This window comes from Schistocerca gregaria, chromosome 2, assembly GCF_023897955.1.
Source record: "Schistocerca gregaria isolate iqSchGreg1 chromosome 2, iqSchGreg1.2, whole genome shotgun sequence".
In the NCBI taxonomy this organism is placed as follows: domain Eukaryota; kingdom Metazoa; phylum Arthropoda; class Insecta; order Orthoptera; family Acrididae; genus Schistocerca; species Schistocerca gregaria.
In genome coordinates, this window is record NC_064921.1 from 426,288,658 (window position 1) to 426,304,269 (window position 15,612).

Consider the following 15,612-nt stretch of genomic DNA (forward strand, 5'->3'; position numbering starts at 1 on the left):
TGTGCAGGACTTCCAGCCACCTCGGTATTTTGACAATTTAACGCGCCAGTTGGACCGAATTTGGCACGGCATCTCTTAGGAGAACATCTAACCACTCTATCAATCAATGAAAAGCCGAATATCTTTTTGCATAAGGACAAGAGGTGGATCATATTAAATGAAATGAATAACCGCACATCGCCCATTGGGATATTTTGTGATCTCTCAAAGGCTTTTGATTGTGTGAATCATAAAATTCTTCTAGATAAGCTTAAGTATTGTGGTATGAGTGGGACAGTGTACAAATGGTTTAATTCATACTTAACTGGAAGAACGCAAAAGGTTGAAATTTACAATACAGATAGTCTACAAAAACCAGCAGAGTCCTCTAACTGGGGAGGTATCAAGAAAGGCGTCCCACAGGGTTCAGTCTTGGATCCCTTATTGTTCTTAATACATATTAACGAACTGCTAATCTATATTCATGAAGATGCAAAGTTAGTTCCTTTTGCTGATGATACAAGTATAGTAATCACACCCAAAAAGCAAGAATCAGCTGAGGAAAGTTCAAATAATGTCTTTCAAAAATTATTAAATGGTTCCCTGTTAATGACTCTCACTAAATTTTAAGAAACACAGTTTTATACAATTCTGTACAGTAAGTGGCATAACACTATTGATAAATATAGACATTGAACGGAAGTCTGTTGCTAAGGTAGAATACTCAAAATTTCTGGGCATGTGCAATGATGAGAAATTGAATTGGAAGAAACACATCAATGATCTGCTGAAACGGTTAGGTTCAGCTACTTACGCTATTAGGGTTATTGCAAATTTTGCTGATAAACATATCAGTAAATTAGCCTACTATGCCTGTTTCCATTCACTGCTTTCATATGGCATCATATTTTGGTGCGATTCGTCATTAAGAGAGAAAGTGTTCATTGGACAGAAGCGTGTAGTCAGAATAATATCTGGAGCCCACCCAAGATCACCTTGCAGACATTTGTTTAAAGAACTCGGGATATTCACAGTACCTTCCCAATACATATATTCGCTTATGAAATTTTTCATTAATAATCCATCCCAATTAAAAAATAACAGCGAAGTGCAAAGCTACAACGCTAGAAGAAAGGATGATATTCACTATTCTGGATGAAATCTCATTTTGGCACATGAAGGGGTGAATTATGCTGCCCCAAAAATCTTTGGTGATTTGCCAAATAGTCTGACAGATAGCCAACCAACATTTAAAAGCAAATTAAAAGAATTTCTAAATGAAAACTCCTTCTACTCAATAGATGAATTCTTAGATATGAAATAGTAATTGTAAAAAAATAATTAATTGATTATTTTGTATAAAGAAAACTTATGTTAAAGTGACACATTCCACATCATTACGAAATGTTGTATTCATGATCTGTGGAACAAGGATTAATGTATGTTTGTATGTATTTATCAACTCTGCTTGCTGACTTGCTAAATTTGTAAAGCTCTTTCTCTTGAATAAACCATTCAGTTTTTCTGAAATTGTAATCATTTGTTTGTCTGTACACGTACATCACATCTGCTGATTTCCAAACCACTTATACCTTCAATTTGCTCAATATTATCTCAACTTACAAGAACCGACTAGACCAAGGAAGGGGCATTCTTAGCATTCGTGTATGGTGGATCAACAGGTAAGATCATACATTCCCAAAAATATCCCTTCGTTTCTGTAATAGATTTGTGTTGTAAGACCGTGACGATCATGTAGTTCTTGAAATTCTCCACAACCATCATCAAACTTAATCCAACATAACAGCCACAAAGACAAAAATAAGTTTGAAAAGAATGGTTATCGACAGTCCTTTTAAACCGTCATTTCGCTAGTTTAGAGAGGCACAACTGACCTAGACTCACTCTTCGTGAACGATATTTAGTCTGCCTGTCCGCTTTGTGGTATTCTGACGGATGAATTACTGGTAGGTGAAGATATTTTTCACACAGAATAACGAGTGGAGTGAAGAAAGAAACGTATGACATTGCTGGCTGGGAGAACCATAGATACAGGTTCAAATGTTCAGTCGAAAAATGTTTTCTTTGTCCTCGCAGTGTACGAGAATTGTGTCTTCGGTGTGTCTGTTGATACTAGCTGACTACAACGAATAAGCGTATTATGTGACATCATACTTGTGTACTACAATTCTGAGACACAGGAGACAGCAAATGCCAATGCCTCTACGTGGCCAACTCATGACGATCCTGAAGTCCCCTTCGACGGACGCATCGGCGCAAAGAGCGGCACACGCCCTCGCTACAAGAGGCACTGCGGAGGTAGGTCGGAATGTGATGTGCGACACTAGTCACACGCCAGATTCAGGAAGACCTAAGGGATTTCAGCGTGCTCATCTCTATTACATTCACTGATCAAACACTGAAAGTGGAGGTTTCTTATACTACTTTCTTGTACTAGCAGCACGGTACTTAGATTGCAGTTCTCGTGCGGTAGCGTTCTCGCTTCCCACGCCCGGGTTCCCGGGTTCGATTCCCGGTGGGGTCAGTGATTTTCTCTGCCTCGTGATGGCTGGGTGTTGTGTGATGTCCTTAGATTAGTTAGGTTTAAGTAGTTCTAAGTTCTAGGGGACTGATGACCATATATGTTAAGTCCCATAGTGCGCAGAGCCATTTGAACCATTTGATTGCAGTTCTATTTAAACCTTACACGCATTTCCACAATTAACAACTTTTCTGTTAAGGAGGAGAATTTGCAGTTTGTTAGTTTATTTTTAAATTTGTATTCCCGTTTCGTAACCGTTTTAATTACACAAGTAATTACACGTCGAAGGAACCTTTACATTGTTCTGTAAGTCTCACAGCAACTTGTTACAACAACTTGTTTTAGGAAGACATCTGTCGTTTCTTAAGTATTTTTAACATGTTAGACAGATGTTACATAATCTCAGATGTGCGTTTTAAAGCAGGACCAAACAAAAAAAATCATGAGTGCACAATACAGATATACGCATATCTCATCCGAGGGCATCCCTTTGAAGATGCAATAGAGATTGTAGCAGATTCGGTTTCTCACAGCACCAGACAACTGTTTTTGTTCTTTTGCATGCTACAAGGTACCATACAAACTCCCGCCCACCGATTTGATTCATACTGAAAAGATATGTAGGGCATGACTAGGTTGGTTCAAACGGCTCAGAGCACTATGGGACGTAACGTCTATGGTCATCAGTCCCCTAGAACTTAGAACTACTTAAACCTAACTAACTTAAGGACATCACACAACACCCTGTCATCACGAGGCAGAGAAAATCCCAGACCCCGCCGGGAATCGAAACCGGCAACCCGGGCGTGGGAAGCGAGAACGCTACCGCACGACCACGAGCTGCGGACAGGCATGACTACACTCCCTGAAATGGAAAAGAGAACACATTGACACCGGTGTGCCAGACCCACCATACTTGCTCCGGACACTGCGAGAGGGCTGTACAAGCAATGATCACACGCACGGCACAGCGGACACACCAGGAACCGCGGTGTTGGCCGTCGAATGGCGCTAGTTGCGCAGCATTTGTGCACCGCCGCCGTCAGTGTCAGCCAGTTTGCCGTGGCATACGGAGCTCCATCGCAGTCTTTAATACTGGTAGCATGCCGCGACAGCGTGGACGTGAACCGTATGTGCAGTTGACGGACTTTGAGCGAGGGCGTATAGTGGGCATGCGGGAGGGCGGGTGGACGTACCGCTGAATTGCTCAACACATGGGGCGTGAGGTCTCCACAGTAAATCGATGTTGTCGCCAGTGGTCGTCGGAAGGTGCACGTGCCCGTCGACCTGGGACCGGACCGCAGCGACGCACGGATGCACGCCAAGACCATAGGATCCTACGCAGTGCCGTAGGGGACCGCACCGCCACTTCCCAGCAAATTAGGGACACTGTTGCTCCTGGGGTATCGGCGAGGACCATTCGCAACCGTCTCCATGAAGCTGGGCTACGGTCCCGCACACCGTTAGGCCGTCTTTCGCTCACGCCCCAACATCGTGCAGCCCGCCTCCAGTGGTGTCGCGACAGGAGTGAATGGAGGGTCGAATGGAGACGTGTCGTCTTCAGCGATGAGAGTCACTTCTGCCTTGGTGCCAATGATGGTCGTATGCGTGTTTGGCACCGTGCAGGTGAGCGCCACAATCAGGACTGCATACAACCGAGGCACACAGGGCCAACACCCGGCATCATGGTGTGGGGAGCGATCTCCTACACTGGCCGTACACCTCTGGTGATCGTCGAGGGGACACTGAATAGTGCACGGTACATCCAAACCGTCATCGAACCCATCGTTCTACCATTCCTAGACCGGCAAGGGAACTTGCTGTTCCAACAGGACAATGCACGTCCGCATGTATCCCGTGCCACCCAACGTGCTCTAGAAGGTGTAAGTCAACTACCCAGGCCAGCAAGATCTCCGGATCTGTCCCCCATTGAGCATGTTTGGGACTGGATGAAGCGTCGTCTCACGCGGTCTGCACGTCCAGCACGAACGCTGGTCCAACTGAGGCGCCAGGTGGAAATGGCATGGCAAGCCGTTCCACAGGACTACATCCAGCATCTCTATGATCGTCTCGATGGGAGAACAGCAGCCTGCATTGCTGCGAAAGGTGGATATACACTGTACTAGTGCCGACATTGTGCATGCTCTGTTGCCTGTGTCTATGTGCCTGTGGTTCTGTCAGTGTGATCATGTGATGTATCTGACCCCAGGAATGTGTCAATAAAGTTTCCCCTTCCTGGGACAATGAATTCACGGTGTTCTTATTTCAATTTCCAGGAGTGTATATCAAAAAGTTAGAAATAGTTAAAATCTGAATGCAGCAGCCCATTACCAACAGTACTGTAAGGTGCTTAAGAAGTTATTTCAATTTCCAGGAGTGTAGGACTTTATCATATGTGAACAGGAAGACGCAACTCTCAACCGTTTCCGAGAAAATCGAGTTGGAAAATGCTAGGCGTCCTCATATATTTTTCAAGGTCGCTAATGTTCGAGAACGCCGCAGCCGACCGAAAAACGGCTTAGTTTTATAAGCACGAGGTCTCTGGATCCAGTCTCGCCGCCGGTAACTTGTTCTTTATTCCCATTTAACTGTGACAGCGGATTTGTCATGACTGTGCAAATGATCAATATTTAATGTTTCATCAACTATTTTCGTAATCTATAACCTTAAAAAAGAAGAAAATAAAAATTGTTAAGAACACTGGAAATAAAAAATGGTACACGAGATCTTTCAAATATCGTCATTCCACTCGTATTTACGTATTGTATCTACATTTATGACAACTGTATTTCATAACCAATGAAGAACTGCTCGAATCAGGATGGTACTAATATTAGAAACATGGAAAACAATAATAAGTGCGATATATAGCACATGTAATAAGTGCTGAAGTTTTACATGTGTTTGTTCTTTTTTCAGTGTTTATGTTGCAAAACAAACTCGATCTACATTCATAAACGGTTGTCGGTCGTCGCACAGTTTCGCGGCGTAACAAGCGTATCGAAGGATATCACCGAGTATTTGTGAAAATGTCTCATAAAAATTTAGCTGTGACCTCGTGGTTCTTAAGCTAAATGCCAATTTGCTCGGCGTGAATCGCAGCGACGATACAGGGTATATAAGCACTCGATATTCTCGAAAACGGTGTGGGGTTGTACCTTCCTGTTTGCACATGTTGAACTCCAAGTCTTGCCCTACACACCCTTCCAATATGAATCCTTGTAAGCTTAGAGTCAAGCACACAGATCAAGCATGGGATCACCGACGTGCCCATTCGGTGAATGCAGATTTGGGTGTGTGTCGTGGTGTAATGTCCATTTGCAATAGCGAGGTGTAAGAAAGGGACCTCCAGACATACGGACCTCCTATTTCCCATTCGCAGTCCAACAACGTGACGACACAACCACCACGCCGAGATGTTCACATCTTAAGCTTGGAGCGTTTACTGTTTCTATTTCGTTTCTATTTTGTTTCTCTTTTTACAGTTCAGTACACCGTCTTCCTGTTTCCATGCATGATCTGTGTTCAGTTTTTGACGGGCTATCCACTGGGTATTTTACCACTGAATCCGGGGGGAGGTGGAGTGGGTTGCAATGGGGAGTTTCCTTTGTGAGAGGCTGTGCAGTAATATCGAGAACATGAGAAACGTTTCAGATCTATTGCACTGTCCGAAAATATTGTGCCATCTGCAGGTGGACAGTACTGACAAAATCCTTGTTGGTCTGTGACATGCTACAGGCTCTGCATACTTCTTTGTTTACTGTTCCTTGTTGTTGTATTTAAAATGAATTCAAAACAACACGAAAGAGCATTATTATTAAAGGACATGGAAAGTAATAAACCATTGCCGGCATTGTGAGATATTTCTGGAGATGAGTACCAAGAGAGAAATGATAAGAATGAATCGTATGATTTGTTGCTCACACTTTGTAGCGAATGGCCACGAAGGACGATGGTTTAAAGAGAAATAGCTGATGCAGAGTTGTGTATAAAAATACAGTGTTGTTGTTGTGGTCTTCAATCCTGAGACTGCTTTGCTGCAGCTCTCCATGCTACTCTATCCTGTGCAAGCTTCTTCATCTCCCAGAACCTACTGCAACCTACATCCTTCTGAATCTGCTTAGTGTATTCATCTCTTGGTCTCCCTCTACGATTTTTACCCTCCACGCTGCCCTCCAGTACTAAATTGGTGATCCCTTGATGCCCCAGAACATGTCCTACCAACCGATCCCTTCTTCTAGCCAAGTTGTGCCACAAACTTCTCTTCTCCCCAATCCTATTCAGTACCTCCTCATTAGCTATGTGATCTATCCATCTAATCTTCAGCATTCTTCTGTAGCACCACATTTCGAAAGCTTCTATTCTGTTCTTGTCCAAACTATTTATCGTCCACGTTTCACTTCCATACATGGCTATGCTCCATACAAATACTTTCAGAAACACTTCCTGACACCTAAATCTGTACTCGATGTTAACAAATTACTCTTCTTCAGAAACGCTTTTCTTGCCATTGCCAGTCTACATTTTATATCCTCTCTCCTTTGACCGTCATCTGTTACTTTGCTCCCCAAATAGCAAAACTCCTTTTCTACTAAATACTTATGTGTGTGTATACGTTACCTACCCGAATATATTGCATGACACATTTTAATTACTATGCCTGCACTACTTTAAGATGAAACTACACTTGAAAATTTTGAATCCTTCGAAATACGTGTCACTTACAATGAAGCATAGTGTAACGCATACGCGCCGCCTTGATGAAGTTCCCCCTTAGCGAGATTCTACTTTCTGGCCATGGCGATGTGGACGACCGCAGTAATTTATATAGGGAGGAGATGGACAAGTCTCTGAAATTGCCATTTATAGATGCCATGCCACAAGAACTAAATTTCGCAGATGACACAACAAATTAATTATACCCTAGAGAATTGATAGTATCCATTTAACATTTGTTATAGGTACATTACTTTGATACTTAAAACCAACAAACGAACAATTATACAGCAATTGCTAAAGCCATATTATTGTCTCTCTGCGACCAGTCAAGTAATGCAACATTTGGTTAACGGGAAGGTTTAGGGGAATCACATAAAATCACTTCCAGAAATGTACGAGTAATGAATATAAACTACATATGCCACATCCCAAGTGGCCGGGAGGGGGGAAGGGTAGAGGGGGGGGGGGGCGCTGGGTGCGACAAGTGCCTATGGATGGATACTTCTGTGTAAGGGAACAACAGTTTCCAGTACTCTATCAAATGTTGGACCATGAACAGGTACAGACAGAGTCATGATCATTTTCTTTTCATCTTTTTTTCGTGCATGAGCTTTGACGCCCTTAAACCAATTTTTCGTCAACCATCGTTTGGGGCTTGTTCCAAACTAGAGCAATTACAATAGCAGCAGTGTTTGTCGTTGACGACATTCCGATCGTATTACTGAACAGCCTACGCAGAACTTCAGTGTTATTGGACAAGATTGCACAATGTTATTCATCGTCTAGAGGGCGCTTTAGGCCCTTTCCAGTTCATCTCGGCGAGTGTAAAAAGAGACCTCAGAACAGAGTGTGTAACCATTTGCTACCTGGGAGTGTTGCTGGATGAAAGTAGCGGAATTGTCTAGGGTTTATAAACACCAATAAATTTCATTTGTTTCCGGGCAAATTTGAGCGTGGTGTTTCTGTAAAACTTTTTCGTTATTTACTTTCAGCAGTGTTCCCATTCGGTTGTGGTGGTGATTATAAGTGGGACTGCTAGTAACCAGTAGGAGTGCACCCATTCAATTCCAGTACCTGGATGTCATAACCCTACCTGAAAGTAGTTAAATAGCTGCACGTATTCCATAAATTGACCTTGGAGTGTTGGAATGCTTAACTCCATCTCTCTGGTGAAAGCGACACCTTTATTAAGACTCACTGAGAGTATATCTGAGCAAGGATTTATCCGGAACCAGCAGTATACGGTTCCGATTAAATCTGCGGAGTAGCACATTGTGTAATTCGTTCCGTGCGACTCACTTTTCCAAGAATGCGGGGATGGCTGCCGTGGCCGAGAGTGTAATTCCATGCGACGCTACGGAAGCTTTCAGGAACGTTTTGATATCATGCTGCCGAATGCACCTAAAGCTTCACGCGAGTTGACTGAACAGTACTACTCACAGAGTGCCTTTTCACTCTAAGCACGTCAGTATCGCCCGTAGACTTGCAATATAATTACGGATCAGGAAATTTACCATCTACGGTTCGATTAAGTAGAATTCGACGTCCTTGCATGGGACCACACTTTTGAATGTTCGCAGGCTCTCAGCATCGGAAAAATAACATCTTTAATTAATGAGAATGACTGACTGCCGAATCCGAAACGAGTCCCTCAACACTCCATGAAATTATTTTACATTCCCCCTTTCAGCCAGTCAGGAACGGCATGTAGACATGCTCATTGACCATTTTCTGCCCTCATTTATAGTGCTTCTGTAAGGTGCCGCTGTCTGCGAGGACTCTTAGAAGCTTTTCGCGATGTCTGTTGGCAAACACAAGCCGTCACGGGAACTTACCGTCCTTGCAGATCCGTCCAGTTAGCCCCGACGGGAAACCTTCATTGTGGCAGGCAATAGCCACAGGGGGAGCTCACAGGCACCTCCAAGAATGAAATGTCATGTCTCCCTCTGGAGACTGTTGTGAGCAAGGAATGTATAAGTTACCGGCATTGCGTTTAGTCCCGGTATTCTATAGCATGCCTAGGTAATGTATAGAATGCCTAATGATTTTAGGTAGACCGTGAAATATAAGTTTTTTGTAAAAATGTTACTTACTTTTCTTGGGCATTCTAAGCAATTCCCGGGAATTATACGCAATGACAAGTACCGTTTACGCAAAGTGTTAAAAGGGCACTAGATGAGAAGCCTTTATTAATTAATAAGCATCTAAAACTGGAGGAACAAAACTACGAAATAAAGCACAGCATATTCTTACGGAAAAACAATAAAAGCAGACTGAAACTGAAGTACTTGTTACGGTTAGTAGTCACTTAACTTCTTCACAAGAAAACGCTTTCAGTTTTGGTAATTTGACCTTCTACATACATTTCACGACGTGAAGAAGAATACGAACAGAATACTGTTACCGCTAAAACACAAAGCATAACTGGTATGAGGTACTTGTTGCATCAGGGGAGCCTAGAGTGACCTAGGAGCCTAGTGCGATCATAAAGCGGTTACTGCTTCGATGATTTCAGCCGTAAATAGAAATATTAAAAAAGGTAGGAAGATTTTTCTGTTTAGCAAAAGTGACAAAAAGCAGATTTCAGATTACTTGATGTCTCAACACAAAAGTTTTGTCTCAAGTACAGATAGTGTTGAAGATCAGTGGACAAAGTTCAAAACCATCGTACAATATGCGTTAGGTGAGTATGTACCAAGCAAGATCGTAAGCGATGGAAAAGAGCCACCGTGGTACAACAACCGAGTTAGAAAACTGCTGTGGAAGCAAAGGGAACTTCACAGCAAACATAAACATAGCCGAAGCCTTGCAGACAAACAAAAACTACGCGAAGTGAAATGTAGTGTGAGGAGGCTATGAGAGAGGCGTTCAATGAATTTGAAAGTAAAGTTCTATGTACTGACTTGGCAGAAAATCCTAAGAAATTTTGGTCCTATGTCAAAGCGGTAGGTGGATCAAAACAAAATGTCCAGACACTCTGTGACCAAAATGGTACTGAAACAGAGGATGACAGACTAAAGGCCGAAATACTAAATATCTTCTTCCAAAGCTGTTTCACAGAGGAAGACTGCACTGTAGTTCCTTTTCTAGTTTGTTGCACAGATGACAATATGGTAGATATCGAAATAGACGACAGAGGGATAGAGAATCAATTAAAATCGCTCAAAAGAGGAAAGGCCGCTGGACCTGATGGGATACCAGTTCGATTTTACACAGAGTACGCGAAGGAACATGCCCCCCTTCTTGCAGCGGTGTACCGTAGGTCTCTAGAAGAGCGAAGCGTTCCAAAGGATTGGAAAAGGGCACAGGTCATCCCCGTTTTCAAGAAGGGACGTCGAAAAGATGTGCAGAACTATAAACCTATATCTCTAACGTCGATCAGTTGTAGAATTTTGGAACACGTATTATGTTCTAGTATAATGACTTTTCTGGAGACTAGAAATCTACTCTGTAGGAATCAGCATGGGTTTCGAAAAAGTCGGTCGTGTGAAACCCAGCTCGCGCTATTCGTCCACGAGACTCAGAGGGCCATAGACACGGGTTCAGAGGTAGATGCCGTGTTTCTTGACTTCCGCAAGGCGTTTGACACAGCTCCCCACAGTCGTTTAATGAACAAAGTAAGAGCATACGGACTACCAGACCAATTGTGTGATTGGATTGAGGAGTTGCTAGATAACACAACGCAGCATGTCATTCTCAATGGAGAGAAATCTTCCAAAGTAAGAGTGATTTCAGGTGTGCCGCAGGGGAGTGTTGCTATTCACAATATACATAAATGACCTGGTGGATGACACCGGAAGTTCACTGAGGCTTTTTGTAGATGATGCTGTGGTGTATCGAGAGGTTGCAACAACGAAAAATTGTACTGAAATGCAGGAGGATCTGCAGCGATTTGACGCATGGTGCACAGAATGGCAATTGAATCTCAATGTAGACAAGTGTAATGTGCTGCAAATACATAGATAGATAAATCCCTTATCATTTAGCTACAAAATAGCAGGTCAGCAACTAGAAGCAGTTAATTCCATACATTATCTGGGAGTACGCATTAGGAGTGATTTAAAATGGAATGATCATATAAAGTTGATCGTCGGTAAAGAAGATGCCAGACTGAGATTCATTGGAAGAATCCTAAGGAAATGCAATCCGAAAACAAAGGAAGTAGGTTACAGTACGCTTGTTCGCCCACTTCTTGAATACTGCTCAACAATGTGGGATCCGTACCAGATAGGGTTGATAGAAGAGATAGAGAAGATCCAACGGAGAGCAGCGCGCTTCGTTACAGGATCATTTAGTAATCGCGAAAGCGTTACGGAGATGATAGATAAACTCCAGTGGAAGACTCTTTAGGAGAGACGCTCAGTAGCTCGGTACGGGCTTTTGTTAAAGTTTCGAGAACATACCTTCACCGAAGAGTCAAGCAGTATATTGCTCCCTCCTACGTACATCTCGCGAAGAGACCATGAGGATAAAATCAGAGAGATTAGAGCCCACACAGAAGCATACCGACAATCCTTCTTTCCACGAACAATACGAGACTGGTAAGAAGGGAGAACCGTTAGAGGTACTCAGGGTACCCTCCGCCACACACCGTCAGGTGGCTTGCGGAGTATGGATGTAGATGTAGATGTAGATGTATATTTTGAAATGTAATTCATTTTATTTTTCACACAAAGGCATCCAATATTTTGACATTTCGTGTTACACATATACCTGTCGAATCCTTCCTGTGGACTGAGAAGTAGCTGCAGATCAGAGAGGTACTCCATGGTCAGGAACATCTTCAATTATCATTAAGTTCTTTGGACATACGGTGAATTCTGATACTGCGTAGAGCTGCTTCGAGAGTCCTTCTGCTGTTCCAAGTCGGTAAAAGCCATCTTCCGTCCCTTTCATAACAACTGCCAACAGACTGCGTGAGGTACCCAGGCTTTTGTCGACGTCGGCAAACACATTGGCACCCAAAGACACAGGGGGAAATTTTTGCGAGAATCCCTTTGCATTTCTTTTTGTCTCAATCTATTCCGTTTGAATTAGGACAGCTTTCTTAATACTGAAGCAAATACCCTGCAAATTTCTAACACCATAATCTTCTACTTCGTTGCCGTTATCGTTTTTTGGAGAGTGTCCACATTTGGGCCATACTTTCAACATGTATGATTACCGCTTGTTTCCTTTAAGGAGATACAATAGATATAAGAAAAAGAAGGAGTTTCGGTAACCGCAGAAATGAAAGGCTATTTGATAACCATGGCTTCATCACAATTTTGGTTTCGTCCGACATGGAGTGGATTCTCATCTACGGCAGGCAGGCAGGAAATACATCGAGAGACCTACTCTAGATTTTCAGCCGAATAGAGCTTCCTATGGTCCCAGAACGAAAAGATCTATTTCTGATAACTTTGACGCACCTCAATCCGTCATTCCAGCAGCTAGTTTTTTATTTCACATTCAAACACACAGCAGATTTTCAATGTCTCGGTCTGCTTTTTCGACGCTCTCTTGACTTTGTTAGTTCCGCTGCTTACTTTGGGCTAATACTCCTTTAGGCTGCTTACCATATTGTTTGCAAGTTCCTTGCCGTTTTCGAACTGTAGAATTGTTGGAGCACAGAGCAACGTACATATGTCGATGAGGTTGCTGGCTACTTCTTCCACTACCTTTGTTTTCAGATGGAGAATTTGAAACTTTTTGATATAATCTTGGTAGATCATTATTATCTTGTACTGTCGTTCAGGATGGGACTTAAAATTAATGAGATCGATCTGACAACGGGAACTGAATCCCGAAAAGACCATTGACTTGACCACAAACACCTTCTTTAACAGCAGTTTGCTTTTTCTGGCAAGGCTCGCAAAGGTGAATGTACAGCTCAATAGGACGACGGGTGTTGTTCGTACACTTCTATGAAAGATCTTTCAAGACTGTTTCCCCCTCCATGACCAGTAGCCAAATGAGCTTTATAAAGTATGTCCAATAACTCGGAGGCTGCGACGCAAAATTGAATAGCATTCGTACCTTCTTTAACAGGATAGGTCAACTTAGTCTCACTCTAGACCATCGTTACACCATAGCGTTACAGCAGCCAATAGTCCTGTGGCTCTTTCTTCGTGGTCGTCTTAGCTTTTTTCACGTCATTGACTAACAATTTTTTAATTGGTTTTGGTTAGGAAAACACAAGTTTTAGCAGCACTGTCTCTTACTTGAGATAATTCATGGCAGAACCGTTGTCGTATGTCAGCATGGCGTGATTCCTGTCTTGGAGCTACACTCCCTTCCATGATGGTGATGAAAGAATGGCGGGAAAGGATGACGGGAGAGCTTCTGTGGAACTTCAGAGGGTGTTATTCGCTAGAGAACTATTACGACGAAATCCGTGACGTGATGGTCGAAAGTCGTACAACACTACGCTCTCTTCACAACCATTAAGCAAAGATCCGAACGCCACCGCAGTGTTGGATGGGAAAAAATGGCAGGATTAGGCGTATTACATTGTTTACCTCCAATGTGGAAAAGTCTACTGCCTACGCAATGTATAAAACATTAAATATTTCATACTTTGTCAATCGGTTTTAGACATTGTATCCATTACCTACGCATTCTACGGAATGCTTGTAGATGTTGACTCTGAAATTGTTGGTATATCAGAACACTTCTTAAATAAGAAGATAATTCAGAGGCTTCTTTTACCAGGATACAGGTTGGCTGGTAGCTTTTCTAGGAGCTCTTTGGGGTGTGGGGGAGTAGCCATGTATGTGAAAAACGGTATCCCATTTGAGTCAATTGATGTTTCAAAGTACTGCACAGAAAAGGTGTTTGAATGTTGTGCAGGTGTGGTTAAATTTAGTGGAGCTAAACTTCTTATTGTTGTTATTTATAGATCCCCAGACTCCGATTTCACAACATATTTGCTAAAGCTAGAGGAGGTTCTTCGTTCACCTTATAGGAAATACAAAAAGTTAGTTGTATGTGGTGACTTCAATATTAATTGTATAAGTGACTGTGCAGGGAAAAGAATGCTGGTAGACCTCCTTAATTCATATAATATTATTAAAACCGTATTCTTTCCAGCGAGAGTGCAAGAAAACAGTAGAACAACCATAGACAACATTTTTGTTCGTTCCTCATTACTAGAAGGGCATTCTGTTAACAAAAAGGTGAATGGCCTTTCAGATCATGATGCACAAATTTTAACTATACAAGATTTTTGTGGTGCAACACATGTTAAATATAGTTATCAACTTTTTAGGAAATCCTATCCAGTTGCTGTAGAGACCTTTGTAAACATTATCAAGGAACAAGAGTGCCAAGATATTTATAGTGCCGCTACAGTAGACGATAAATACAATGCTTTCCTCCAGACTTTTCTAGTGCTCTTTGAAAGTTGCTTTTCAATAGAACGTTCAAAACAGGGTACTAGCACAAACAGGCAGCCTGGGTGGCTGACTAGAGGGATAAGAATATCCTGTAGAACAAAGTGGCAGTTACACTCCTGGAAATGGAAAAAAGAACACATTGACACCGGTGTGTCAGACCCACCATACTTGCTCCGGACTCTGCGAGAGGGCTGTACAAGCAATGATCACACGCACGGCACAGCGGACACACCAGGAACCGCGGTGTTGGCCGTCGAATGGCGCTAGCTGCGCAACATTTGTGCACCGCCGCCGTCAGTGTCAGCCAGTTTGCCGTGGCATACGGAGCTCCACCGCAGTCTTTAACACTGGTAGCACGCCGCGACAGCGTGGACGTGAACCGTATGTGCAGTTGACGGACTTTGAGCGAGGGCGTATAGTGGGCATGCGGGAGGCCGGGAGGACGTACCGCCGAATTGCTCAACACGTGGGGCGTGAGGTCTCCACAGTACATCAATGTTGTCGCCAGTGGTCGGTGAAGGTGCACGTGCCCGTCGACCTGGGACCGGACCGCAGCGACGCACGGATACACGCCAAGACCGTAGGATCCTACGCAGTGCCGTAGGGGACCGCACCGCCACTTCCCAGCAAATTAGGGACACTGTTGCTCCTGAGGTATCGGCGAGGACCATTCGCAACCGTCTCCATGAAGCTGGGCTACGGTCCCGCACACCGTTAGGCCGTCTTCCGCTCACGCCCCAACATCGTGCAGCCCGCCTCCGATGAATAAAGGGACGAATGGAGACATGTCGTCTTCAGCGATGAGAGTCGCTTCTGCCTTGGTGCCAATGATGGTCGTATGCGTGTTTGGCGCCGTGCAGGTGAGCGCCACAATCAGGACTGCATACGACCAAGGCACACAGGGCCAACACCCGGCATCATGGTGTGGGGAGCGATCTCCTACACTGGCCGTACACCTCTGGTGATCGTCGAGGGGACACTGAATAGTGCACGGTA